Source organism: Paroedura picta, chromosome 5 (genome assembly GCF_049243985.1).
Source record: "Paroedura picta isolate Pp20150507F chromosome 5, Ppicta_v3.0, whole genome shotgun sequence".
Taxonomy (NCBI): domain Eukaryota; kingdom Metazoa; phylum Chordata; class Lepidosauria; order Squamata; family Gekkonidae; genus Paroedura; species Paroedura picta.
The window spans coordinates 33121079-33148497 of NC_135373.1; the positions used below are offsets into that span (position 1 = coordinate 33121079).

The 27419-nt window shown below is 47.6% G+C and overlaps 1 protein-coding gene across 3 annotated transcripts in view; it reads right to left on the reverse strand.

Moving 5' to 3' along the window:
- The window catches only part of HIVEP3 (HIVEP zinc finger 3), a 257097-nt gene that overhangs the window by 77763 nt on the left and 151915 nt on the right, over positions 1-27419 (reverse strand). Inside the window, exon 1 of one of the 3 annotated variants that reach the window (XM_077337134.1) lies at positions 23944-24014. The exons of the other annotated variants lie outside the window; for them this stretch is intronic. The gene's annotated coding sequence lies outside the window, so the exon portion shown is untranslated. Of the gene's footprint in view, positions 1-23943; positions 24015-27419 lie in introns of those variants that run through there. 3 annotated transcript variants of the gene reach the window in all.

Sequence of the window (27419 nt, forward strand, 5' to 3'; positions counted from 1 at the left end):
AAGGTCAATCCCCTGCCCACATCGAGGACATTCCACCTTCTCTGCAACTTCCACCATCCTCCCCCTTTCATCAGTGTACAAGTTCAATTTTCCCATTTTTAAATATTTACTTTTATTTATCAAGCAGCATGAGTCTAGTGATATGAGGCTATTGCTAGTCTTGGAATTTTTTTTAAATTAAAAAAGACGGAGGGGAGTTTAAAAGGAGTTACGTGAGGTTTAGTTTCCTGTTGGTACTGGCTTGAAAGGGGGATTGGAGAGGAAAGAAAGGGCAGTGTCCCCAGTGCAAAAATACAAATATTTCAGTGCTCCGTGCACATAAAATTAAGGGGGGGGGCTTGTTAGTGTGGAATGAAATTGATGTGTGTGTGTGTGTGTGTGTGTGTGTGTGTGTGTGTGTGTGTGAGAGAGAGAGAGAGAGAGAGAGAGAGAGAGAGAGAGAGAGAGAGAGAGAGAGAGACTGACTGTGATGGGAAGCCTAAAGCTTTGAAAACATTTTTTGCTTTAATGTTTTAGTGAATAAGCTGTTTTGGGTGGGAAGGGAGTGAACCATTTTGACAGTCTCCAGAAGCCTACCATTAAAATGGTGGCTGAGCCACTTGGACCTTCTGCAAACCACCAAACTTAAGGATCACTTGGGATCGATCCTTTTGGAGAACAGAGCACAATCCACACCGGTTCTTCCCCCCCCCCCCTTTTGTCTGACTTCCTTTCTCTGTTCCCTTGCATTCAATGAACTAATGCTAAAATGCATGTGTAAAACCTGAACCACAAGGATTTAAACAGTAGGTACTTGCCGGGCACTACTGTGCTGCTGTGATAAGGCAATTAAAAAAAACCCACACAATTTTGCATACCACTCCCCATTCATCACAAGTAACATTCCACCCTGATTTAGAAAACTGCATTTTTAAAATACACCAAAGGGGAAAAAAATGGTGCATAAGGCAGGCGCAGAATCCGAAGCCAAGATTAAAGGCACTCTGCTTTTTAAAGCCCCGCAGTTACCCGATTTGGCTCAGGGAAACAGTGCGTGGAGAGAAGAGGCACTTGACTTTCCCTTGTGACATTTTTAAAAGTTGAAATTACCCCAGGGAGCATGATTTCCCCTGTGCTAAAGCTGCACATACACAGCATACCACGTGTAGGGATTGAACCGAGCGCCTTCTGTATGCTAAGCAGGTGCTCTGCCAAAAGCCATGGCCCCCTCCAGGACCCCATTCATGAAAGCTCTGTTGGAGGGAGCAAATCTGACCTCAGGGCCTTGCAGTTCCATGACTAAGCCAGCCTGAGACCCAGGGTAGTTGAAACCGAAAGTGGCTTTTTTCCCTACCCCCTGAATTCTTCTGCCGATCAGATTTAGTGCCTCCCTTTAAATACACTTAAAGGGGTTAAACAGCCCAAAAGGCTTCTGGGTTCCTGTGACTCATCCTCCGCAGGAAGGAGGGCACCGACGCATGGCTATAAAATATTAAAGATAATAGGCCTCTTTGCCCCGAGACCAAAAGCAATATGCACGTGCTAATAGGCCCCAGGTTCCTGCCTCCGTTCTAAAACTTACTAATGGCCTTCAGGGTCCAGGAGGAGATGGCAGTGCTATAACACGGGTACTGCGTTTAATTCACTGCAGATTGCTCCTTTGCGCTGGATCTCCTCCCCCACTACCCTAGGCTGGCCCCATGCGCCAGAAGCCAATCTGCTGAGATCCCACTGGAACCCAGCCGGGCCAAGAAAAATAGAGCAAGGACCAAGTCACTGGATGAAAGGTACTTTCCTTATTAAACAAGCAAACAAACCAAAAAAGCCCCAGATCAGTTGCCAACCACACACTGGACACAGCAGAGTGTCATGCTAGTCTACTGTATATTAAACAGAAGTTGCCCGTTGCATTCTGGGAAACTATGATGCCAGCATTAAGAGACGAGCTCCCTTGGCAACAAGGGGGGTATTTGTCTCTGAATGACACGAGTTTTTATTTTTTTTTTAGGGATTTATATATTCCATGCTTTCACCCAAAGCTCCCAGAGCAGGTCACAACAATACAGAATAAAATAATCTAAAATACATTTTAAAATATTTGAAACATAACCCTCCCTCCTTCACACTCTGGAAGTAAAGCATCCAGAGGAAACTAGAGCCAGTGGTTAACAGTGGTGACCTCTAATCTGGGGAGCTGGGTTTGATTCCTCACATGCAGCCAGCTGGGTGACCTTGGGATAGTCACAGTCCTGATAGAGCTGTTCTCACAGAGCAGTCCTGTCAGAGTTTTCTCAGCCTAACCTGCCTCACAGGGTGTCTGTTGTCAGAAGGGAAGCCACTTCGAGACTCCTTCAGGCACTGAAAAGCAGAGTATAAAAACCACCTCCCTGATAAGTCCAGCAGCTGCTTGAAGACTGCCAGCTTGATGTACTGGTTAAGAGTGCGGCCTTCTAATCTGGCGATCTGAGTTTGATTCCACGCTCTCCCACATGCAGCCAGCTGGGTGACCTTGGGCTCGCCACAGCACTGATAAAGCTGTTCTGACCGCGCAGTGATATCAGGGCTCTCTCAACCTCACAAGGTGTCTGCTGTGGGGAAAGGAAAGGTGACTGTAAGCCACTTTGAGACTCCTTCGGATAGAGAAAAGCAGCATATAAGAACCAGCTCTTCTTCTTCACTTCCTTTGGCAGGCAGTTCCACTGATGAACGACTCTGTGATATCTAGCCGGCAGGGTTCTGTGCATAGTTTCTAGCCATTAGTGATGGACCTCTTCTCTGTTGCCACCAGGAACCATTCTTGGCCCTCCCTCCTCCTAGTGACCACCTTTCAAATATTTAAAGAGAGCAATCATGCCCCCTCTCAACCACCTCTTCTCCAGGTTTTTAAACCTAAGACCTGTACCCGTGCTAGGATGCTATTCCCCACCGTCTTTCAGAAAAATCATTAGAACTGTGTTCCCTTAGGCAGGGTGCTCACATTGTAAATGATCCTACAGTCTCCCCCCTCATGTCTGTTATAGCAAATAGCACAGCAAGAATTGCATTCTCCCTGGAACATTCATTTTCTACCTGCAGGGAATTTTTGTAAGGAAGCATCTGAAGGTGCAGTTCCCGCACCCATGACCTACATGGCTGGGGACCGGAGTAAGCAATATGTCCCCCGTGAGGTCATACACAAACTGAGCTCTATGACCTCATTTGCTAACACAAAAGATGAGGATTGTCTCAAGTACCTCCATGGACAGTCACTAGAGGGAGCCATGTTATTGCAATGTGGCCAATTCTCCTGGGACCCAGGAGACCCGTTTTGTGTGGCCAGTTCAGGAGAAATGGCAACCCATTTTATAAGCCAAGCAGGCCAGAGGTGTAGCAATATCAACAATAACTATCTAGATCAGACATTTCTGCTGAAAACAGAAGGGAAGCCCTGGATTACTGAATACTAGCTAACCACAGGTTATTCATGCTTAGGTTCATAACCTGGCAGTCCCCATTGCCATTGCAGATTCTAAACCCTCCTGCAAAGATCTGCCCCAGCTCATGAAATTCACACACAGAAGCTTGATATGCCAACACACTGGCTTTCTCTGTGAGGGCAACCTTGCCAACAGAGCTAGAGAAATGAGAAACAAGCTAAAGAGATTGCAGCGCTAATACCAGAAAATAAGAATGCCCTGCATGAGGATTCTAGTTCACCTTCTTCCCTGACACCCTAGCTTTCTCTATGCAAAGAATTTTAAAATGTCTACCGAGGGACATTTAAGTCCCCAATGGCAGTCTGAAACGTCATGTCCTGGGAGCTAGCTGACCACCACCACGAGAATAAAGCCTCTGAAACTCAGGGCTCGCAACTGCAACTTGAAAAAGCCTTGAAGCTAAGGGGGTGGGGGTTTGTGGAGGGTGGTGTCTGTGAGCGAGCTCAGTGGGATGCGATGACCCTCTAGGCAGGATGTCTCTTTCCCCTAGATGCAGAGACACCACAGTGTTCACCTGATGCAACGGCCATTCGTAATCGGAAGATCAGTCGTAATTCCAGGAGAACACAGGCTCTGACCCTTTTAAAGAAATACATTGTCCACTCAAATGTGAAATGAAGCATCTGACAGGGCTTTCTTCTTCGGCTGGGACCGACCAGAACTGACCCCAAGATCAGGCTAGGCAGTTCAAGGCCTTGATGGGATTACCTAATGCAAAATGTTCACCTTTCTAAACTTTACTGTGACACTTCTAGGTTGTTGCACTATGGTAGATGCAATCCAAGCGAGGGCCCTCACGATGAAGAGTGAAAGCAAGATGTCGAAGCTACGGTGAATTCATCACACCAACTTGCCAGACTCTCTCCTCCTACCACGAGCAGGAGGGGCTCTCATTTCCTAAGTGGAGAAAATGTTTCTCTAAAAGCTGCCCTAATGTTCCTTTTGGGGGCCGCAGAAATCAACAGCAATGGCTCATCCAGCAAGTAAGTCACTGCATGTGTGGGAGATCCCTTCCTCCCCCCTGCAGCAACATCTCCGGAACAGCACTTCAGAAGATGGTTTTAGATATCTGAAACTCAAAACAAAAAAGCCCAGAATCCTCCTTAGGAAAACAGTTTCTTCTACTTTATTCACTCCCCATGAACTTTCATCTCCTATTATAAACTTTGGGACCAAAACCCTTTATTTTATGTAGCCATCTCTCTGTGATGACTGAACTCACGAAGATCCAATGGCCAGCTTGGTGTAATGATTAAGAAAAAGAAGAAGTTGGTTCTTATATGCTGCTTTTCTCTACCCAAAGGAGGCTCAAAGCGGCTTACAGTCGCCTTCCCTTTCCTCTCCCCACAACAGACACCCTGTGAGGTGGGTGAGGCTGAGAGAGCCCTGATATTCCTGCTCGGTGAAAACAGTTTTATCAGTGCCATGGCGAGCCCAAGGACACCCAGCTGGCTGCATGTTGGGGAGCGTGGAATCGAACCCGGCTCACCGGATTAGAAGTCCGCACTCCTAACCACTACACCAAACTGGAGGCCTCTAATCTGGAAAGCCGGGTTTGATTCCCCGCTCCTCCCCCACATGCGGCCAGCAGGGTGACGATGAGCTCGTCACAGTCCTGGTAGAGCTGTTCTCACAGAGCAGACTTGTCAGAGCTCTCTCAGAGGAGGTAATTGTAAGCTGCTTTGAGACTCCAACTCTTCTTCAGCTTACTGGAAGAAACTTGTGACTACAAGTGATTCTAGAACGGCCGCTTTGGCGGCCAAAGCGCACAACCCTACGCTAGAAGAAGGGGTTGGAAACAAATTTTAACAGCGAGCTTCTCATCCTGCCAAAAACCAATGGTCCATCCAATCCAACATCCTGTTTCTCAGAGTGGCCGGCATGTTGCCTAGGAAGTCCAACAAACTGGTCATAGGGGTCCAATTCCTCAAGTGTTGCCCCCAAGCACTGGGCTTTGGAGGCTATTGCCACTGAATACAGAGTTTCCCTTTAGGCCTTAAGGTAGCTGAAGGGACTCTGCTCCGTGGTATACAAGCACACATACAATACCACTTATTGCTTTATTTAGAGAAATCAAGTTTAAGGTCCTGGTTCTAACCTTCAAAGCCTTACTCGAACCTTCAAAGCCCAGACTATCTGAGGGACTGCCTCTCTCAGTATGCCCCTCAGAAGAACATTATGGTCACCAAATGCTAACATGTTGGCGGTCCCCGGCCCGAAAGAAGTGGGTCTGGCCCTGGCTCCAACCTGGGGGGATCAGTTACTGGCCTGGTGGAACTATTCATGCTCTGGAGGGTCTACAAAATGGCCCTATTCCACCGGGCGTATAACTGAGACCAGAACAAGCAAATAAAATCACACCAGGCCTCCCTCATTCCCTCTCCAGAATAAACTCCCACCGCTAAATACTGAATTTTTGGAAAACTCATGGGCATACCAAAGTATTCGGAGTATTTATGGCTTTATCATTTTTGTTGTGTTTTAAACTGATTTTATCATGTTGTAAACCGTCCTGAGCTTGTTTGCGGAAAGGATCAGTGCATAAATTAATTAGACAGACAAAAGCCTGCCGTCAATCAGTCAATTGATCTCAAATAAATCAACGTGTTATTGAAACTTTGCTACAACTGCCTTTGGGTGTACACAGAAAGAATGCCCGAAGTAACACTCACTTTGATAAATCCAAACAACAAAGCCTTCTTTAATATATCCCGTTTTCATTCCTCTTTTAGAACTAGTCGCTGGGGCCAAAAACAGGCTCTGCAGGATAAACATCAATTAAAACTGACTCTCTATGGATTAATGAACTCAAACATGTCTTGATTAATCTAACAACTATTGGTCATGTCTAGGGTTGACAGCTTCAGGTTGGGAAATGCCTGGAGATTTCGGTGGAGGGGGGGTGCAACGTGAGGAGGGCAGGGCTTGGGGAAGGCAGGGGAGAGACCCCAGCAGGGTAGAACACTATTGAGTCTGTCCTCCAACACGGATATTTCCCTCAAGGAAAGTAATCTTGGTTGGCTGGAGATCATTTGTAATAGCTGGAGATCTCCAGGCCCCATCTGGAGGTTGGCAAGCCAAGTCATGTCTCTTTTCCTGTGGATCTGTTCTGCAACAGGGAATTTATGATCAAACACTCATGGACGCAAACATGGCATCCTCTTCAGCCACTCAACCAAGTCCGACCTGCGATTCTTATGCACAGTGCGGATTCCATTGTTCGCTTCATTGATTCCAAGTTATTGCCCAGGACTTTTGATGTGACACTACAGTGGACATAAAGATCCCTTAGAATTACTAACAGCCCTCCCCCATGGCGAGAAACCCGCACAGGATACTCTCCTACTCAGAGAGAGCTGCTGATCGTTACCCAAGGCCCAGTAGTTAACAACGGATCAATACTTCACAGCAATCATTCATCACAAACCGACCCTCGGAAACAGGATACATATTGTGGTTATTCTGCATTAGCGAGAAGAAAGATGGGGGTGTCCAGAATAAAATCTATGTATGCCCAAATCCTAAATCATGATGCTTTGTCCCAGAACATCTGGACTCAGGAGTGACCCACCCAGTGAGCCTCATGATCAATGAGATATTTGAATCTTGCTCTCTCAAGGCCTAATCAGATACTGTAACCCAGGGGTAGTCAAACTGTGGTCCTCCAGATGTCCATGGACTACAATTATAGTCCATTGACATTCATGGGAATTGTAGTCCATTGACATCTGGAGGGCCGCAGTTTGACTACCCTTGCTCTAACTACTATTCAGATTTCTCTCTCCACATTTCTTTTTGCAAAATCGCAGCTGACTTATGGTGATGCAGTGAGGTTATCAAGGCAACAGATGATCAGAGGGGGTTTGCTGTCATCTTTGATGGCTGCCAATCCAAGTGTTAACCAATGTTCACCTGCCTTAGCTTCTGAGATTTGACACAATTTGGCTAACCTGAGCTACCCAGGTCAGAGCCTCTTTGCAAAACTTAAAGTAAAAAAAAAAACCCTCTCCTCAAGAGCTAACCTTGCTGCTCGACCTTCAGGCTCCTGACTTGTTTTCTCAGGTTGGCTTTTTGATCCCTTTTGTGTTTTTCATCACAGCAACTCTCGCCAGCCATGGGAAACAGACCTGCATTTAATCACAGACCTTTTGTGAGCTATGAGGCACGTTGCTTTATGAGAAGAAATAGGTGCGAAGGACGGAGAAGCAAATATTTAGGGTCCTATAAAAAGCCTTCTGCACAAGCTGTTGGGTTATCAAACATACAGGACATTTCTACTCTACAGTGACACAGACCTACTACACATTGCACTTGTGTTTGGGACAGGATCCCGCCTCCCTTGACAGGCCCCCCCCCCCACTGTAGCTGGTTTCCTATGTAAGGCCCTCTGCCACCGCCCAACTGGATAATGCTCGTCTAATTTTTTATGTGTGTGTATATATAGATATATGTTGATGATCTAATTTTAGAGTTTTTGTTCTTTCCCTTTTCAGTATGCTATTATATTCTGATCTATTGTTACCCTGTTTTTTATAATTCATGCCATTAAAGGTTTATTGATTTTTTGAATTATTAAATTATAAATAAATAAAACATTTATCCAAGGGACAGCCATTCCCTGGCCCGTACCTGTTGCCTGGGTCTCAACTTCCCACAATGCAAGGAATGAAAAGCTAATTCTTGTATAGGAAGATTTTAACCCCTTGCAAAGAAGAATGATCCCACCCACATAGAAGCATGGACTCCATGGAATGATCCCCATATGATTAAATAGGGAGAAGTCTAAAGTACTACATTAAATAGGGAGAAGTCTAAAGTACTACATTTGGGTAATAAAAATGTGATGCATAAAGATAAGATGGTGGATACCTGGCTTGATAGTATTACATGTGAAAAGGACTTAGAAGTTCTGGTGGACAATGAGTTGCATATGAACCAATAAACTGCATACAATCCTTAATATATCATTAGATCATCACCCTGGAGCCAGAGCATGGCGAGGTGGGCTGGAGAACAGGTGTGAGACTGGGTTGGGATTTTTCTATTTTATTGTTTTACTATATGAATATTTATTGTTGAGAGCCACCACGAGCCAGCTGTGTTGTGAGTAGTTGCATACAAATATAATTAAGTAAAATAAATGTGATAAGGAAGCAAAGAAGACTAGCATAACTTTAGGTTGCATTACTAGGAGCATAGAATTTAGAGCAAGAGATGTTATATTACCATTCTGTTCCACATTGGTTAAATCTCATTTGGAATATTGTGTCCTGTTCTGAGTTCCGCAGATCAAGCAGGATATTAGCAAGCTGCAATTGTTCAAAGGGCAACTAGGATGGTTGAAGGGTTGGAATTCATGCCTTACAAGGAGAGGTTGAGAGACATGGGTAAGTATAACTTGGAGAAGAGGAGGGCAAGGGGTGATAGGATACCTGTGTTTAATTCTACCAAATGCAGACATGTTGAAGAGCCAACTTGTTTACTGCAGCTGCAGAGACAAGAACTAGGAGCAATGGGTTCAAATTATGGCAAAGGAAGGTCCAGGTAAATATTAGGAAGCATTTTCTCATGGTGAGGGCTGTTCGTAGATGGAATATGCCGTCTCAGTGGATGGTAGAGCCCTCTTCGTTGGAAGTTTTAAGGATGAGATTGGATGAGCACCTGTCAGGAGTGTGTGTTTGTGTGTGTGGCTTTAAATCCCTAAGTAGGTAGGGGCCTGAATTGGATGACCCTTTTGTGATCCTTGCCAGCTCTGCATGATTCTGAATGTGGACTTAAAGGAATGGCATACAAATGGCAAAACAGAGAGAGAGAGAGAGGGAGAGAGAAAGGTGCCATCAGGTTGTAACCAAATTATGGTGACCCCCTAAAGCTTTCTGTGCAAGATATGTTCAGACAGGGCTTTCCATTGCCTTTTATCTTCTGAGATCTGTCAAGATCAGGCAAAGCTGGGCCATCTAGGTCAAGAGGATGCAACCAAGAGGACGTGCTAAATTTCCCATAATAAGGAATCTCTCCTTCATAAGACAACTCGTATTTGAGTGCTACGGTTGCTGATCAGAGTGCTATCTGACTATGGCCTGAATTCAGCCTCATATTAGCATAGCACAGCTGAGAAACCAATGGCATTGCGTTCTCTGATACTTCAGGAGGACACCAAAATGCTCTCTCTATATGCGCGTGTATAAATAAAATAACTATGTCTATACATATGTGAAGCCTACATCTCAAACAGTTCTAATTGTTCTTGACTGGCAACTCTCTCTTCAGCACCCACTATGTACTGCAATATTTAAAGAAATAGTCTCTTCGCAGATGGAGAGCTTTAAGTTCAAATCCTTCCCTTGGATCCACGGGAACAGGCTGCAGGTGGAAGGATTATCACTCCCAAAAGGACGGGAAAGAATTGAGAGGTTGCAGAGGAAGAACGACAAGGAAGACCAAGCCCTATGAGGAAAGGCTGAGGGACCTGGGAATGTTCAGCCTAGAGCAGAGGAGGTTGAAAGGGGACAGGATTACTCTCTTTAAGTATTTGAAAGGTTGTCACTTAGAGGAGGGCAGGGAAAAGTTCCAGCTGGCAGAAGAGCAGAGGACCCACAGTAATAGGTTTAAACTATGTGTAGTGGCTAGATATCGGTGGGTGGGGGGGTCACCGTCAGAGTAGTTCATTAGTGGAATAGGCTCCCTACAGAGATGGTGAGCTCCCCCTCACTGAGGTCTTCAAGCAGCAGCTGGACAGATATTTATTATGGATGCTTTAAGCTGATCTTGCATTGAGCAGGAGGCTGGACTAGATGGCCTGTATGGCCCCTTCCAACTCTATGGTTCTATGACTTTCTCACCAAATGCCTCCTCACTTAAATCCCAAATTCTTCCTCACCTAGAATATTGCAGTGGGAGGATGCAGGCTAACAAGCTGTGCTCTGTCAGCAGAAATCCTTCCATCCATAAAAGCTCTTGGGCAGATCCAAGACCTGCCACTCATAAAATGTACCTCGTGACTTCACCCCAGTCATTTCCTTACAGTCTTACTAGCCTCACAGGACTGTTGTTGTCCCGCCTTTCTTCAGTGAGCTCAGGACAATGGACACGGTTCTTTAATTATGGTATAGGTGGACATTAGAGAACATTAGATTCAAGTGGGTAGCCGTGTTGGTCTGAAATAGCACAACAAAATCAGAGTCCAAATCTGTGTTGGTCTCAAAAGTGCTACTGGACTCTGATTACAGAACATCGTTGTGGAACTGCTGAATAGGACTGAAAGTTACCAATAGGCGACCAGGTGTCCAGTACTGTTGTAACCAATTAAATGCTTTATCTAACAACCAATCACGGGACCCTGTTAATGGCCAATCAGTATCCTTGGCATGAAGCCTTGACTGTAAATAAGTTTGCTATGTTCCCATGTTCTTTGTTCAGTGCTTCTGGTTGGAGTTGGAATTTAATAAACAGCTGTTGTTTTCAAAGAACCTGAGTCTGTGTTTTGCCAAACCCACAGAGCCAGCTTGGTGTAGTGGTTAGGAGTGGGTATTTCTAATCTGGCGAACCGGGTTTGATTCCCTGCTCCCCCACATGCAGCCAGCTGGGTGACCTTGGGCTTGTCACAGCACTGATAAAACTGTTCTGACCAAGCAGTGATATCAGGGCTCTCTCAGCCTCACCTACCTCACAGGATGTCTGTCGTGGGGAGAGGAAAGGGAAGGCTAATATAAGCCACTTTGAGACTCCTTAGGGTAGAGAAAAACGACATATAAGACCCATCTTTTCTTCTTCTAATACCTGTCCTCAATTTTATATTGTAAGCTCAGTGAACCTGCAAAAGATAATGTGATGGAACCATCTTTACCCAGTGAGATTCATGGTTCAATGACGATTTGAACCCAGGTCTTTCCAGTCCTAGTCCAACACTGTCCCACAGTGACCCTTCCTGAAAATCAGAAAGGTTCAGAATTGCATTTGGGACAGTCATTATCAAAAGCAAAGGATGGGAGGGGGGCCCTTATGAAGGGGGAGCACAATGAAGTGTTTGGTGTGCTAGGCCTCTGAGAGCCTGAGTTCAAATCCCCCCTCAGTCATTTGCTGGCAGGGGGCTCATGGGAATTGTAGTCCATGGACATCTGGAGGGCCACAGTTTGACTACCCCTGGTTTAAGGATTTGCAGGGCCCGTAGCACCAGAACTGTGGTTTAAGGATTCATGGGGCCTTCACAGAGTACAACTGGTGCTGTTACTTGTCGTGCACAAATAACAATGAGGCCAATTCCCAGGGACAATTGGGACTTAGGAAGCAACTGATCACTCCCCCCCCCTGCCCTGTTCTTGCAGTCCACAAGCCGCACAAGTATAAAGGCCCCCTAAAAATCACTGTGTGAAAATACAGCATTATGGTGTCCCTGGACCTGCCAGACCTATAGCATGTGCTACCTGTGCTACCAGGAGAAACCGCCTCTGGCTCAATGGGTGACCCTTGGCCAACTGTTCTCCCCAAGTCTAGCCCACCTCAAAGGCCAGGCGGAGGCAAACAGGGGAGAACCACATGGGCCACCTGATTCCTTCAGAGGAAGGGCACAAGGCAAATTCAATGACTCAAAGCTACAAGACAGTAAAGGACAATGGAGGCAGTAATTCTTAGCAGCAGTGAAACAAATACAGGATGAGGTTCACAGTAGCCTACATTCGCTCAGCAACAACGGTTGTGAAGGGAGTCATTCTCCCTCCCCCAGAAAACTGTCTGGAAACTGTTGGCGAATCTGCTTCTCTTGTGGGGTGAGCAATGCAGACCCCTAGGTAGGCATCCGTTGCGAACACTAAAGCAACCACTACTTATCTGATTTTACCAATACCTATCTGATTTTATGTACCTATCCACTCCCTATCTGATTTTATACAACCTTCCTTGTATTCCTGTCTATCGCGGTGTAGTTACGCAGAGACCTTGTTTTCACCGTTCTTTCCCCTTTTTGCATGAGCGTCCTGTCTCTCCTAGAATAGAATCAGCTCTCATTAACACAAGTTCTCCAGCAATTTCCATCTCCACGGCGGATTCGCGCAGGCACCCGACCGCTCAAACCCCGCGAGCTGCAAACCAAGCACGGCAGCGAGGAATTAATGGCCAACTCAAAGTGGAGTCATATTCCCTGTAGAGAAGATGGCAAGGGACACCTCCCTCCCTTGAACTGGCTTTTCAAGAGCCGAGCCACGAATTAAACCTACGCAAAGGCAAGTAATTGTCCAGTCCGCACACATCTCTTCCTCCAGGCAAATGCAAGAGAGACAGAGAGAGAGAGAGAAAGGAGAAGTTTTGAATTTGAACGAGTCTGAGGTTGCTTCACACATGAGGGTGAGCCGAGCCCAGGTTTGCCATTGGGTGCTCACCGCAACAACAGGCTCAGCCAATCACAGCTCCTCCCCGTGCATCTTGGTGTACGCCTCCAAGCACATTTTATTACACTACACTTTCAAAACTAGTAATGATGCGGCGAGTTTATAGCTTGCAGTGTTCAGAGTCCTACTCACGCCCAATAAAATCAGAGTCCAGTAGCACCAACAAAGATTTATTCAGGGATTTATTAAATGCCAGTTTAACAATTTGCAAGGCCCGTAGCATCACAGCCACATGTCCCGATATCTAAGGGGACCGTCCTACTTATGCGGCTTGTGGTCCGCACACATACTCAATGAACGAAGTGCAGGCTCAGAGCGTGCATGTCACCCTTTTTTCATTCCTGAGGCACACGAACCACATAAGTATGAAGCCCCCCTAGAAATCATACAGGTCCCCTGAACATACAGCACCACAGGCCCTCTGGAACCGTGCAGCCCACAGCACTTGCTACAAGGATAAACTGCTTCTGTGTCTATTTGTACATTGGGTGTTGGATGGTGCCATAGTCACACCTGACTTACAACAACCCCGAGAGGTGGTTTGTCATTAGAGCGGCCCTGGACTTGTTTGATGGTTTCCCATCTGCGTACGAACCAGGGGAGACTTTGCTTAACTTCTAAGATCTGATCAGCCTAGCCTGGACCATCCAGGGCTGATTCTGCACTTACTTTGTTTATTCCGTTGTGGATCCTACTGAATTCAGATCGATTTGAACGGGTCTTTCTCTATCCCAACCTCCCCATTGAAATAGAAAGTGTTCTGCACTTGATTAGAGAAGCTCAGAAAGGAGAGGGGAGCCAAGCACATCAGGAGCCTCTTTCTTTCTTTTCTTGAAGGGGGGGAAGGATTGGAGACAGCAGAGGAAGGGGAATAAATCCAAGAGGAAAATCTCTGCCAAGAGAAACTAGGGTTTCTGGAGCTTCTGCTAAGAGAAGTTAGGGTTTCCCCTTTAAGGAAAGCCTTGCAACCTGGGAGCTAGGAACTGATACCCTGGCCAATCAGGACTTTCCTACAGCATTCAAGGCTCAACAGCAAGTTATTTTGGGAGAAGCACCTTTACTCATTCTGATTTTTCAAATATCAAGGCTTTTATCCACTCCAGGATACTGCAGGGGAAAGATAGGGTCACTCCAGATCATCCCTGTTTGTGGCAGAGGGAAAATTTAAATTGCCCCAAATCAAAATAGAAATTGCATTCAGTGTAGATGGCAGAGATTGAATCGACCTGAGATTGGAATAAAAGTGTGCAGATTCAGTCGAGATCAGGACATTCATACATTATCTTGCACTAACCCTTACAAGTTGGTGGGAGAGGGAAGCACGTAAACCCGAATAGCTGGCTAGCAGCCATTCAGTAAGCTCTCGCCGAGTTAGTTTCTCCTCTGTTGACAGGTTGTCAAGCCTGGGCAAGGCTGGAGGCATGACCCCATGCTCTGTTTGGTGCATTTTGCGTGGCTTAAATTGCATTTATTTACATTGGCTATTCCACTGTAGCTATTACGTTGTATTTTGGCATTTCTATGAGCGGCTTTGGTCCCCTTTGGCTGCTGTAGCTGACCTTCCATCATACCCTCTTGAGCTGTGGTGGCAGCTGCTGGTGAAGCAACAGGTCTAAAAATCTGTACAGCTAATCAGAAGCCTTGCTGGACTCTATGGTTTTACCCCAGAATTCCTGGCAATTCCCTGAGTCACTACTGTCACGTCCCAGTATTCTCCAGAAGTTCTACCACGTGAGCAATATCCCCCCTCCCCGCCCTTCTGCTGGTTGCCAGGCTCAGCTCGGAAACCCTAACCAAATAGCATCTACCTCTGTCTCTAATGGCTTCCGAATGCCAGTGAGTCAAATAAAGAACTGGGCGAAACTAATTCTCAGGCTGAGATTCAGTGGAGACAGGAGAAGAAATGCAGTGGGTACAACTAGGGAGAACGTGGCCACTATGACAGAGAACTGAGCGGCCCATGGACATCCGGTGTGCAAGAAAACCAATGGGCATTCTGTTTTGCCTTCAATGTAGATCCCAGTGTTGTGTGGTGGTTATAGCAGCCATTCTTAACCTCTTTCCAGTCACGGCTCTTTTAGTTCTTCTCAGGGTCCAGGGCCCTCTGCAGTAGGCTAGCCGCTTGTTCGATGAGCTAGACTTTAAAAGGCCTGAACTAAGAGTAAACCCGCTATGCTCAACGTACCTTGTCTTACATATGTGCGAGGCAGATTTCTAGAACATTTGACCAAGAGAAGCATGTGCGTTCATTTTTTTCCCCTTTAAATGCATTAATTCATACACACGCAAAGGAACGGATTACATGATTTCTTTTTTCCCCTTGCCAAAGATCAAACTTTCTAGCAATTAATGATGTCACACGGGACAAAATGGGTATTTCATCGGTCCAGCTAGGAGGGCCCCCCATAAACCCCTTAGGCTCCCCTTCTCACATTTTTCTGTCCCCCCCGGGGGGGGTTCATATGGCCCCTGCTGAGAATGGCTGAAGCCCCAGGTTCAAACCCCACTTAGCCAGGGTCTCATTCATTTCTCTGGAATCAGCCACTATGCCTCGGTTTCACCTACCTCACAAGGTTGTTGTGACAAAGGAAAACAATGGTGCCTGTGGCCCTAATCTCCTTAGAAGAAAGGAGGGTTAATAAAACGAGACGACCATCTCATTGCGAAAGGAACACAAAGGCTGAACCAGCCGTGAAAAGAGGAAGCTGTGAAGGAGGAGGAGTGATTCATCGGAAGCAAGTCATAAAGTTTATCTTAGGCCATATCTGCTTGAACTGCCTTAGAAAATTCCATTCATTCTCTGTCAGGGATCTCCTACAAAATCATGCTGCTCATATTGTGTCTAATACGGACATTTTTAAGGCTTTCACAACTCCTCTCTGAACATCTACAGAATGAAGTTTGCCACACTTCCAAATGCACACTGTAGTCAGCTCCCTTTGGTTCTTTCATTTAATATATCGTTATTCCACTCTTCCTAGAAGGAGCCCATGGCAGCACATACTCCCCCATTTCACCCCTTACAACAACCCTGCAAGGTAGGTTTTGTCAACCACAAGATGGAGTCTGGATTTCTCTTAGAATTATTAGTGATCTCCAAACTACAGCGATCAGTCCCCCTGAAGGAAATGGCAGCTTAGGAGAGTGGATTCTAAGGCATCACATCTTTACTGTCCCCCCCCCCAACCTCTGCCCTTCAGGGGCACACCCCCCAAAAAATCTCTAGGAATTCATCAAGCCAGATTTGGCAGCCATACTGTGCGGGAAGCTAGGCCGAGAAAATGTGATTGAGACTGTCTTAAATTCAGGATCCTCTTTAGAGGTAAATATGCGAACTACCTCATATCTGTCATGAAAAGACTTCGCTGAAGAGGAGGGAAATGGTCTGTCACAACATCTTCCCCAGAACATACTGCGCTGTCTACATTTCCCCTCACCCAGAATTGTGGCTTGAGCCCCCAGCAAGAATGACCTACGCCCAATTGTCATATGGGTGCCAAATTTGGCTGCAAAGTTCACTTCTTCCAAGGGGGACTGCTGGTCACACGCCCAAACCAAACAACTTGTTCCATCTAGAGAGGGAGACTCTGCCTTGTGCGGAAGGTCCCAGGTTTGATCCCCAGTGTCTCCAGTTAAGGGGACCAGGTGGTAGGAGATGTGAAAGACCTGTCTGAGACCCTGAAGTGCTCTCACCAGCCTGAGTAGATCAAACTGATCTGGACGGACTGACTGTCTGATACAGCAGAAGACAGTTTCATGTGTCTACATATGAGAGATCAATTATGCGGGGTGGAAAATTGTCCCCATGGAAATGATAATCCTAAATTCCGGCTCACTGTCAGTTGTTAGCAGAGAAAGACTGTTTTCCTGAAGCCAAACTCATTCTTCTTCTTTTTTCCTACAGAAAATTGTCCCGCTTCTAAAGAGTCATTGTGGGACAAAATCAATAATAATGAATGGATGCCATTGAAAAGACAAGGCAAGACAAGCATGGTGATTCTGAAGTTGTAGTTCATGTTTTTCAGCTGATTATCCGCAGAAACGACCTCTGCGTTTTATTGATTGGTAAACTGTGGGTTGGGGGAGTAAAATCATCCAAATTGTGTGCATGTATTTTTTTTCCCACTTGGCTGGCTGCGGAGATCCAGTCCAAACCAAACGTTGATTTCTATTTAAAACCTCATGGGTTGCCTAAATCAGCTGTGACTTGGCCGCAAAAAAGGAAGAGGAAGAAAAGCACAAAAATGTCCATTTTATCATGGAAGCGAAACTCAACCGTGTCTCTTTCCCAGATCATAGAATCATAGAATCATAGAGTTGGAAGGGGCCATACAGGCCATCTAGTCCAACCCCCTGCTCAACGCAGGATTAGCCCTAAGCATCCTAAAGCATCCAAGAAAAGTGTGTATCCAACCTTTGCTTGAAGACTGCCAGTGAGGGGGAGCTCACCACCTCCTTAGGCAGCCTATTCCACTGCTGAACTACTCTGACTGTGAAAAATTTTTCTTCCTCTTAAGAAGTTAGGGATTCCTTCAGGGCAGGGCACTTTCTAGTTACTAATACCTTTGCTTTGGAAAGTAGGCCCAAATACCCCTGGAGGTTCTTACCCAAGTGACTCACTGCCTCAAACTCATGGCTTGATCTTGTAATATCCTTATCCATGGTTCCTCTGTATATTTGTGAAACAGCCTGGGGGGTGGAATGTGTCCAGGTGCCAGAGTTGGAATAGGGCAAATCAGGGTGCAGCCAGCAATGCTGGCCCTGCCCCTACAGCTCCCGCCATCCCTCCCTGGATGCTAGCCATGTTCCTCTCAGACTTGCCAGAGAGAGAGAGAGAGACAGAGACAGAGCCCTGCCAGACCGAACATGAGCCCTCATTCCCTCCTACCACTCCTGGCTGCAAGGGAGGCAGAGAGAGACACAGAGAGAGCTACCCCAAGCTGCTGACCAGCCCTGCTTCCCTCCTAAGCACGAGCCCTAATTACTTGCTATGGCTCCTGCTGCCACGGAAAGAGAGACACTGAGAGAGCTGCCCCTGCTGCAATGGAGGGAGAGAGAGACAGAGAGCTGCTCCAAACTGCACGCCAGCCCTGCTTCCCTCCTACAAACCCGCCCTGATTATCTGCTATGCCTCCTGCTGGGAGGCACAAGAGACACGCAGCGAGAGGGAGGGAGAGACACAGAGAGAGAGATCTGCACTTCCCAGTGTCCCCTGGGTCCTAGCGCCCATTTCATTCCTGGCTGCAACGGGCTTTCTTGCTAGTAAATGAAATAATATAATTAGTCCAGAGTCTGAAATCAAGGGAGGAAGAAACAGCAGTCTGGGTGGGGAGTGGTTGGTTCACCCGCCCCCCAATTAGAAGCTCCCCATCTCTTCTGCTTTGCCACCTCCAGGGGAAAGGATGTGGTCCGTTGTCTCCCAGGGATGAGAAAGCAGTTCCGAGGGCTTTTTAAAGTACACGGCCTATTTTAAGCGCATAGCGGGGAACCAATGACATAGACACTTCCTTCTACCCTTCTTCGCCCGCCCATCTGCACCTTACAAAGTGGTTTTGGATTTGGTATTCGGTTTAAAAAAAGATTTAAAAATAGTGGAGGAAAAGAAACGTGCCACAGCCGTGACATTACCAGGCACATCCTGTTACTTCTGAATTTTGTAATCTGCCTAGAGTGTCCGTGAGAAAGGAACTCAAATTTTCAGTCTTGTTTTTTCTTAATATTCCGTTTGGCTCAGTGTTGCGGTAAATGACTCCTCTACTTGTATGATGCCTGAATTCGGCCAGTCAAGAGAGGCACATGAAATCTGGAGACCAACAGAATTAGCAAGAGAGGATGAATATAAAAAGCCAATATACAGTCATAACTACCTAATTTGGCTTCAGTTGACTACATAGTACCATAACGTTATAAAATCACCTCTTGAACACAATAACTTTCAAGTGATTTCTATTACTTCTCATGAAAAGGGTTTCATCTCTGGTTAAGGGTGAGATTAAAAATTAAGGGTGGGGGGTGGTTGTTGATGTGGAGTTTTATTACCTATTGTTTTTATTTTATGGCCCCTAGCCCGGAGAAAATTGAAACCTGATTCCTCCTTGCATAGCGGCAACTTAAAAAAAAATAACATTTACGTGCTTTGCCTATCAGCAGATCCACTATACACTGGCTTTGAGAAAGAATTTGTAAGACTATGCCCCACAAGCTCTGCTTCAGATTCTGTAACATTTATTTAACTATGTTTATTGTCCACCTTTATAGAGAGATTCTAGGGAGATTACACCACATAAATCAGTTTGATGTGATGTTTTGGGATTGGCCTGAATAAAACTTAATAGATGGACTGCGCTCTGAACGAGAAAAGTGGGTTATAAATAAAACAAACATTGCACAAAAGTGGAGTTTAAACCTCTACCTGATCCTGGTTCAACTCTGGGCTGTCTTGCAGACCCCCGGGCAAAGCAGAGCACCTACACAACCATTCACAGGAATAAAAACGTAAATTAGCGATAAACTGAAGCTTATATTTATCGGTAACTCCAACGAAATCCGTGATTATACATTAAAAAAACAAGGCCTACATTTTACAATTTTAATATATAAATGTTGTCCATCCACATATCATGGTTAAACCTGACTTGGAGTACTGTGTTCAGTTTTGGGCACCACAACTGAAGAAAGATGTAGAGAAACTGGAGTGTGTCCAGAGAAGCGCTAAGAAGATGAGGGGTTTGGAGACCAAGTCATATGAGGAAAGGTTGAGGGAGCTCGGTCTGTTTAGACTGGAGAGAAGACAACTAAGAGGTGATACGATAGCCATCTTCAAGTACTTGAAGGGCTGTCAGATAGAAGATGGAGCAGAGTTGTTTTCTGTTGCCCCAGTGGTCCGACCAGAAGCAATCAGCTGAAATTAATTCAAAAGAATTTTTGGCTAAGCATCCGGAAGAAGATCCTGACAATTAAAGTGATTCCTCAGTGGAACAAGCTTCAGCAAAGGCTAGATAGTCATCTGACAGAAAGGCTGATTTTATGAACTTAGGCAGATTATGAGTGGGTGGGCAGGTAGTTACAAGTTTCTGCACTATGAAGGGGCTGGAATAGATGACACTGGAGGACCCTTCCAAATCTATGATTTTATTATTCATAACTATCAATACATACATAGATTAGAATGGGCTCTGCTGCAGAAGAGAAGTTGAAAACTCACCTTATATGCCTACAGTTCTTTTACCCTGGCACTGCCTTTCTCCAAGACAGTGGTTTGGGGCTACGGTATTTGTGGGAAGGTGACATCGCATATCCCGATCTCAGCAGAATTCAGAAGTTAAGCAGGGTCAGTACAGGGAAGAGAGACCACCAAGGAAGGCTTTGCAGAGGGCGGCAACAGAAAACTACCTCTCCTTCACACTTGCCTTGAAAGCCCCTTGCTTGGCTCACCAAAAGTCAATGGTATATAAAAGTCCTAAGCAGGGTTCCTGGAAGACAGACCACCAAGGAAGGCTCTGCAGAGGAAGGCAATGGCAAACCACCCCTGCTTCTCACTTGTCTTGGAAGCCCCTTGCTGGGGTCGCTCTAAGTCACCTGTAACTTGATGGGACACACCCACATGCAGAGGGCAAGAAAAGGAGAGGCATCTCACTCTTACACACAACCATAATCACAGCTGTAAATTCTCCCTAAAGGAGCATAAAAACTGAGATGGTCTTCTAAAAAATAGCAGGATAAAAAAAAAACTATCAAACAGTAGCAGGCCTTTCCTATGTGCAGCTGGACTGAGGTTCCTGACTTCCAATAAGAGAGGCAACAGGAATTTGGGGGTGATCTTTGGTGCCTCCCTCTCCATGCAAACTCAGATCATGAATGTAGCCCATGAGGTATTTTTCCACCTGCGCCAGGCAAAGCTATTAGCTCCCTATTTGGCCCCGAAAGACCTAGCCACAGTGATCCATGTGATGGTCACCTCTAGACTGGATTACTGTAACTCTCTCTATGCTAGCCTCACCTTGGCTTTGATGTGGAAATTGCAACTGGTACAAAATGCAGCGGTGCTAGTCCTCACAAGGACTCCCTGGCGGCCCACATTCAATCTGTCCACCAAGTTCAAGGTGCTGGGGTTAACTTTAAGGCCTGAATACTCAGTATGGGCTGTGTGTATCTGTGAGACCACCTCTCCCAGTACGTCCCGCCCCCGGAAAGCTCTGCACTCAGCAAATACCAACTTGTTGGCGATCCCTGGCCCAAGAGAAATCTGACTGGTCTCAACCAGAGCTGGGGTCCTTTGGGCCTTGGCCCGCCTGGTGAAATGAGTTCCCAGCACAGACCCAGGCTGTAACAAAACTAGAAAAACTCTTCCACCAGGCCTACGGTTGAGGCCAGGACAACAGAAGATCAACTCCAGCCCTCCCACTGCATCCCCAACTCCCATCCTCTCGACTTCAAATTCTCGACACAGTGCCAAGACGGAACAGCTAATAAAACCACCGCGGAAACAGAAATGGCAACAGCAGAATTTTTAAAAATGCTTTATCATGTTTTAATGACTGTAATGTATGCATATGTTGTACAATGCCCTGAGCTCACTTGGCAGGACAGGGCGGTCTAAAAGTTAAAAAACAAATAAAGGAAGGAAGGAAAAGCTGCCAGTCCAGTAGTACTTCCTCTAAGGTCAAGGCATAAGAGCTTTTCCCTTTCACAAGAAATCCCCAGTCACGGTTTCTTCTACAGCCAAATTTGCCCCTCAGCAATCCTGAATTCAGATCACAGGACAAGCTAACATTTCTTCTGGGGATATCCATCCAATATGAACGCATTGCCTTTTCCCACTTTGCCCTCTCCCAAACCTGAGTATGAGGTTTGGCAGTCTTCAAGCAAAGGTTGGATACACACTTTTCTTGGATGCTTTAGGATGCTTTGGGCTGATCCTGCCTTGAGCAGGGGGTTGGACTAGATGGCCTCTATGGCCCCTTCCAACTCTATGATTTTATGAGGGTCCCCAGGATTTGACCCCAGGGGTTGGGGGCAGCACAAACTTTGCTTTTTGGCCATAAATTTAGTGCACAGCCGATGGTATTAATTTCCACCAAGTGGGATTAAGAAGCTTAAACCATTATAGCTCATTTAGTAAAGGATTAAGCCATTAAAAATAATACACGGTGCCTAATGCTCAGCTGGTTTTTGGACCTTCATCTGCAACCAGAGAAAGCCTGCTGCAAGACGCCTAATTTTAAAACACTTTATTGGTAAGTTGTCTTTGCAACCAGAAAACAAACATAACACAAAAGTTACAGGCGACCAGCTGGACTTCTTTAAAAATCCGCCCCATCATTTTCGGCCAAAGTCGCTTCCAAGCAAATACACCTTAAGATCAAAGCTTAAACCGAAGAAGAACATACAAGTTAGAATGAAAGGAGGCCCTGACACAGCCGGGGTGTTCCTACTCTGCTTGGAAGCCGGAACAATTATCACTTTGTGCAGCTGGTGAACAATAGCTCCACATTGCCATCCTAGGCTATGTTAATCCACTGTGAGGCCACAGAAATCAATGGTTTTAGATGGATGCAAACAAGCCCTTCGTTTGGTTGCCCGTAGCACAACGCACACTTGATCACCACCAACCCCCTCTCCATCACTTCTCTTACCCCCAATTCCATCAAAGAGGGCATTCTTAAGGACCCATTCTGACCATACCTGGGCATTTCAAGACAACATTCTTAGAAAATCAAAGTCCACAATCTTAGGAAGCAAGCTCTATGGGACTGAGCCTGAACAAGTATTCCAAAGATCTAGATTCGAGTCCAGGAGCACCTCACGAACCAACGAGATTGGGAAAGGGGGGTACACTTTTGAAAGTCAAAGTTTCCACTCTCAGACATCCTGAAAGCTGGTATGCACAAAATGTCTCCAAGTCACAGCTGGTTTATGGCCAGAGAAAGTGTGATGTACCACTGTTAAGAGCAGCAGCAACTTCTAATCCAGCTGGGTTTGATTAACCCATTCCTCCACATGCAGCCAGCTGGGTGACCTGGGGTTGTCATGATCCTGTTAGAGCTGTTCTCACAAGAGCAGTTCTGTCAAGAGTTCTCAGCCTCACCTACCTCACTGGGCGCCTGCTGTGGGGAGTGGAAGGGAAGGCAATCGGAAGCCGTTTGGAGACCCCTTTTGGGATATGAAACCCTACTCTTCTTCAGCAGCCATGGAATGAGGGGTCTCACGGACTGGATGGTCTCCAATTTGAATAACTAACCTTGATTACCCCTACTTACCTTCTGAGATCAAGCTAGCCTCACCATCCAGGTCACGGCTTATACCCCCCCACACACACAATCCTGTTGGGACTCCGAAGTGCCTCCTGGCCTCGAATCCAGGTCTTCTCCCACAGACCACCCCAACAACCTTTCCGGAACGACAGCCCTGCGGAGTCACCATATCAGGGTGCTGCAGCCCAAACAGAGCCAAGCCTTGTAACACAATCTGAAGACAAGAAGTCCACGCTGGGTGCCCTTGCTGGCCGTCGGGAGCAGGGTGCGTTCCTAGCTACTTTTACTTCTAAGCAGCCCTATCCGTGGGCCCACCTCCCAACCCTCCCTCCAGAGGAACCGCGCCTCAGTAGCCGAGCACACGCTTGGCATACAGAAGGTGCCAACCCAGTGCGATTCCTGGCAGGCTGCAGGGAGAGGATCAGGTTGCCGGCGAGCCCCCTCGCTCTCCCCACCCCGCTTTGTTTTCCTGCCTCGACAGCAGGGGCCACACGGCGGGGGGACAGGCGGCTGGGTCAAGGGGGCGCCCCACACCCATTCATTCAAGGGACAGGACGGGACGTCCCCCCTTCCCCCGACCAAGCAAGGCTGAGCTGCAAAAGGGGTCTCGGGGCCACCCCTCAGAGCGCCGCTCGGCGACTTTCCCGCGCTGGCGCCCGGCCGGCCCTGGCAGCGGCTCAAGAGCGGCAACAGCCCGACGGTGACTCCGGACCGCCGGCCAAGCCCCGGCGTCGGCGGGTGACACCGCCGCTGACCTCATCGGGGAGCCGCGCTTACTCCTCAGCGGGGAAGGAGGAGGAAGAGGACGACAAGGAGCTGCCCGGCCCGGCCCCAGCGCGCCGCTTCACCTACCGAGCCTCCGCAGCCGCGCCCGCCCCATGCCTGCCTGCCTGGCCCGACGGAGGAAGCCCGGCAGACGCCGGCCCGGGGAGAGAGAGGGGGGGGGAAGGGGGTGTTCTGCCGCGCCGTGGCAGAAAAGGGTTATTTCCAAGCTCCTTATTTGGGCAGTGATGTCAAGGGAAGTCGTCGCGCCAAGCCCCGCCCCCCCCCGGCGGCCTCGCTCGGCTCGCTCCCCGCCCACCCGCGCCGCGCGCTTTCCTTTCCCTTCAGGGCGCATTGTTTCCTGGGGCCCGGCCGCGGCTCTCGCGGGGGCGCACAAGGGGCTCCTTCAAGCCCCGCGGCCGCCCCGCCGCCGGCAATGGCACGAGGCGCCCCCCACCCTTCGTCAACACGGCGCCCGCCCTGGGCGAAGCATGTGATCCCGGGAGCCGCGCGGCGAGAGATGAATGCCCGCTGGGGGGGAGGGGGGGAGAAGGGGGGTTTCCTCGTGAGTAAATCTCGCGGGGTTCCGGTGGTGCTTCCAAGCGGGCAGCCCGCCCCACCCCGCCCCCCCGGCAAGATCCCAGGCAGGTTTACTAGGGAGTAAGTCCAAAGCCAGGTGCAAACTCTCCAACGCGACCACCCTACCCGAGCCTTGGCGGGCTTGCACGGAAGCAAGTGCCGCTTTCGGCCCCAACGCTAGAGGAGCTCCATTCAGTGAGCTGAGCAAATGTTTTAACTAATTTGTATCTAAGTGTTTTAACTGTAGCCGAGGCCGTTTTTCTCCCCAGTAAAAGGCCGCTGTTTTCCCTAGGGCAGGGGTAGTCAACCTGTGGTCCTCCAGATGTTCAGCAAATGCTGATGTTCAGCAAATGCTGCCAGCAAATGCTCATCTGGAGGACCACAGGTTGACTACCCATGGCCTAGGGAAACAAACAGGGTTTAAGGAGAAACTATCCCTCTCCCCCACCCCCCAAAGAAATTTAAAGCCAGTCCCCTGTCTCAGACGCCCTGGCATCGGCTTGTTGTGGCTACAGTGGAGGGGAAAACACTCTGCACACGCTCAGGCTGCCACCACTGGGGACTCCGATCCCTCCCCGGTTGACTCAGAAGCAGCTTCCCAGATTATCACCTGTGCAAAGTCTCACAGGGGTGGCCCAACTGGGGCTCTACAGATGTCCATGGAGTGCGATTACCATGAGCCACATGGACATTGGGAGAGCCACAGTTCCCCCCCCCCTCCATGGGCCATCTGTATGGTTGGCCTGCCTGCTGGCCAGGCCTTGCACATTCCTCAGCCAGCTCCCTGTAGCTGGTGTTCACCAATGACATCCAGAGGCCTCTTAAAACTTCTTTTTAAAATTATTTTGCAGAAGTACAACATTTTGGCTGGCACTGAGTAAGCGCATCCCACTGACTCCGCTATGTGCCATAAGGAGCAACTACAATCTTGAGTCATTCATTGTGTCTTTCCCCCTCTCTCCACACAGCTTTTGTAGGCATACCAGTTGGGTGGTTTGATACGGTCTGAAAGGTCGACTCTTGATCAATGCAGAACAGGAAAAGAATCCTCCGGTTTTGAAACCAGAAAAGCCTGAGCAACAGTTTCCAGGTCTGAATTGGAAAGAGAAGGCCCTTAAGTCAAAATAATTCGGTCTGTGGCACCCTAGAAGCCTCGCCTCACACCTTTTTATCTAAGTCACAAACTTGCAGCACATGTCTCCTCTGTTGGACCAAGTTGGAAACAATCAGTTGCTTTGGGGAGGTGCTGTCTGCCCACCCGACCCAGCCCACTCTCTTACCTAAGGACTTGGCTAGGTTGCATTTCAGCTGGGGAAGAGGGAGCCTGCTACTAGCAACTTGCCTTCTAAACTTTTGCTGCAGGGAAGAAAAACCACAGAGATGGGGAAACAGAACAAATGCAGAGTCCAGTGGCACTTTTAAGGCCAGCAAAGTTACAAAGCTCTCCTGTGCCTGCACACTTCCTCAGATGCAATGAGGAATGTATCCATGGCATTGTGCCGGAGGAAGTGTGCCTGCACACGAAAACTCATGCCTTGAATAAAACTTTTCTGGTCTTAAAGGTGCCACGAGACTCTAAATTTGTTCTGCCGCTTCAGACCAACATGGCTACCCACTTGAATCTATGTGGGGAAACAGGGATTCTTCTGGTTAACATTCCTAGGATATAGGGTTGCCAGGTTCCTCCGTCCTCCTGGCCTTTGGGGGTTTCTAGATCCGGGTTATCCTGAGATTTGGGGATGGAGCCTGGAGTAGACGGGCCTCTGAGGGGTACAATGCCACTCTCCAAAGTATTTTAAAACTTAACAAATAAATAATATAAAATAAATACATTCCTTCCCCCCAGGGGGTCTGATCTCTGTAGAATGGAGATGAGATTTCATTCTGGGGGCTCTGGAGACTGACATCCCTACTGGGACAGCACCATCACAAGGAGAACACAATGTTCTGCTTTCCCCCCCCCCCCCGCCCCTCCAAAAAAGGAAATTCAGCGGTGGGACTGCCAACAGCCATTGGAATGATAGTCTTCTGAAAGGAGGGATATCCCTTGTGGGCTCTGGAATGTCTGGCAGCCCTGCAGCGCAAGAAAGGAAGGAGAGGGCCTCAGAAATTATTCACACCCAACCGCATCTCGGGACTTCAGCCAGCCCAAAGGCAGTGTTACTGTTTCTTGAGCGTGGACAGCCCGATCCCGCTGGGGCTGTATCAGTGCTTGCTAGCGAGAGTCCTTCCCAAGCACGTGCTAGAAGACTATTTGAACTGCAGACAGACCCTCTCTGCATAATATTTACATTCCCAGAGAGAGTGGGGAGTGAGACCTTGGTGACTTTAAAAAAAGAAATTCCAAGAGTCGGGAAAGACCAATTTAAAAGCGCTGGAGTATTTTTAAAAATCCAGATTCTGAAACCTCAGTGTCTATGTCGAGAGCAGAGTTGTCTTTTTATATCCCACTTTCCACTCCTCGGAGGAGTCTCGAAATGGCTTCTGATTGCCTTCCCTTCCTCTCCTCACAACAGACACCCTGTGAGTCATGTGGGCCTTAGAGAGCTCTGACAGAATTGCTCAGTGAAAGTAGCTGATGGGACTATGACTAACCCAAGGTCCCCTGGCTGGCTGTACATGGAGGAGGGGGGAAACAAACCAAGCTTGACAAGAGTAGAGGCCACTGACCTCAGGCAAGCTATTCCACCAAAGGGGTAGGGGGGCCTCATTTTCTGCCACAATGGATCTCCCCCTCCAAGCTTAGTGTAATGGTTAAGAACCAGCTTGGGCTAGTCACAGTCCTGTTGGAGCCGTTCTCACATCAGTTCTGTCAGAGCTCTCTCAGCCCCACCTACCTCACAAGGTGTCAGTTGTGGGGAGAGGAAGGGAAGCCGCTTTGAGACTCCTTAGGGTCATAAAAAGCAGAGTATAAAAATCAACTCTTCTGTTATTCCACAGAATATGCATAAGCACATTCTGTGGAATAACAGAAGAGTTGATTTTTA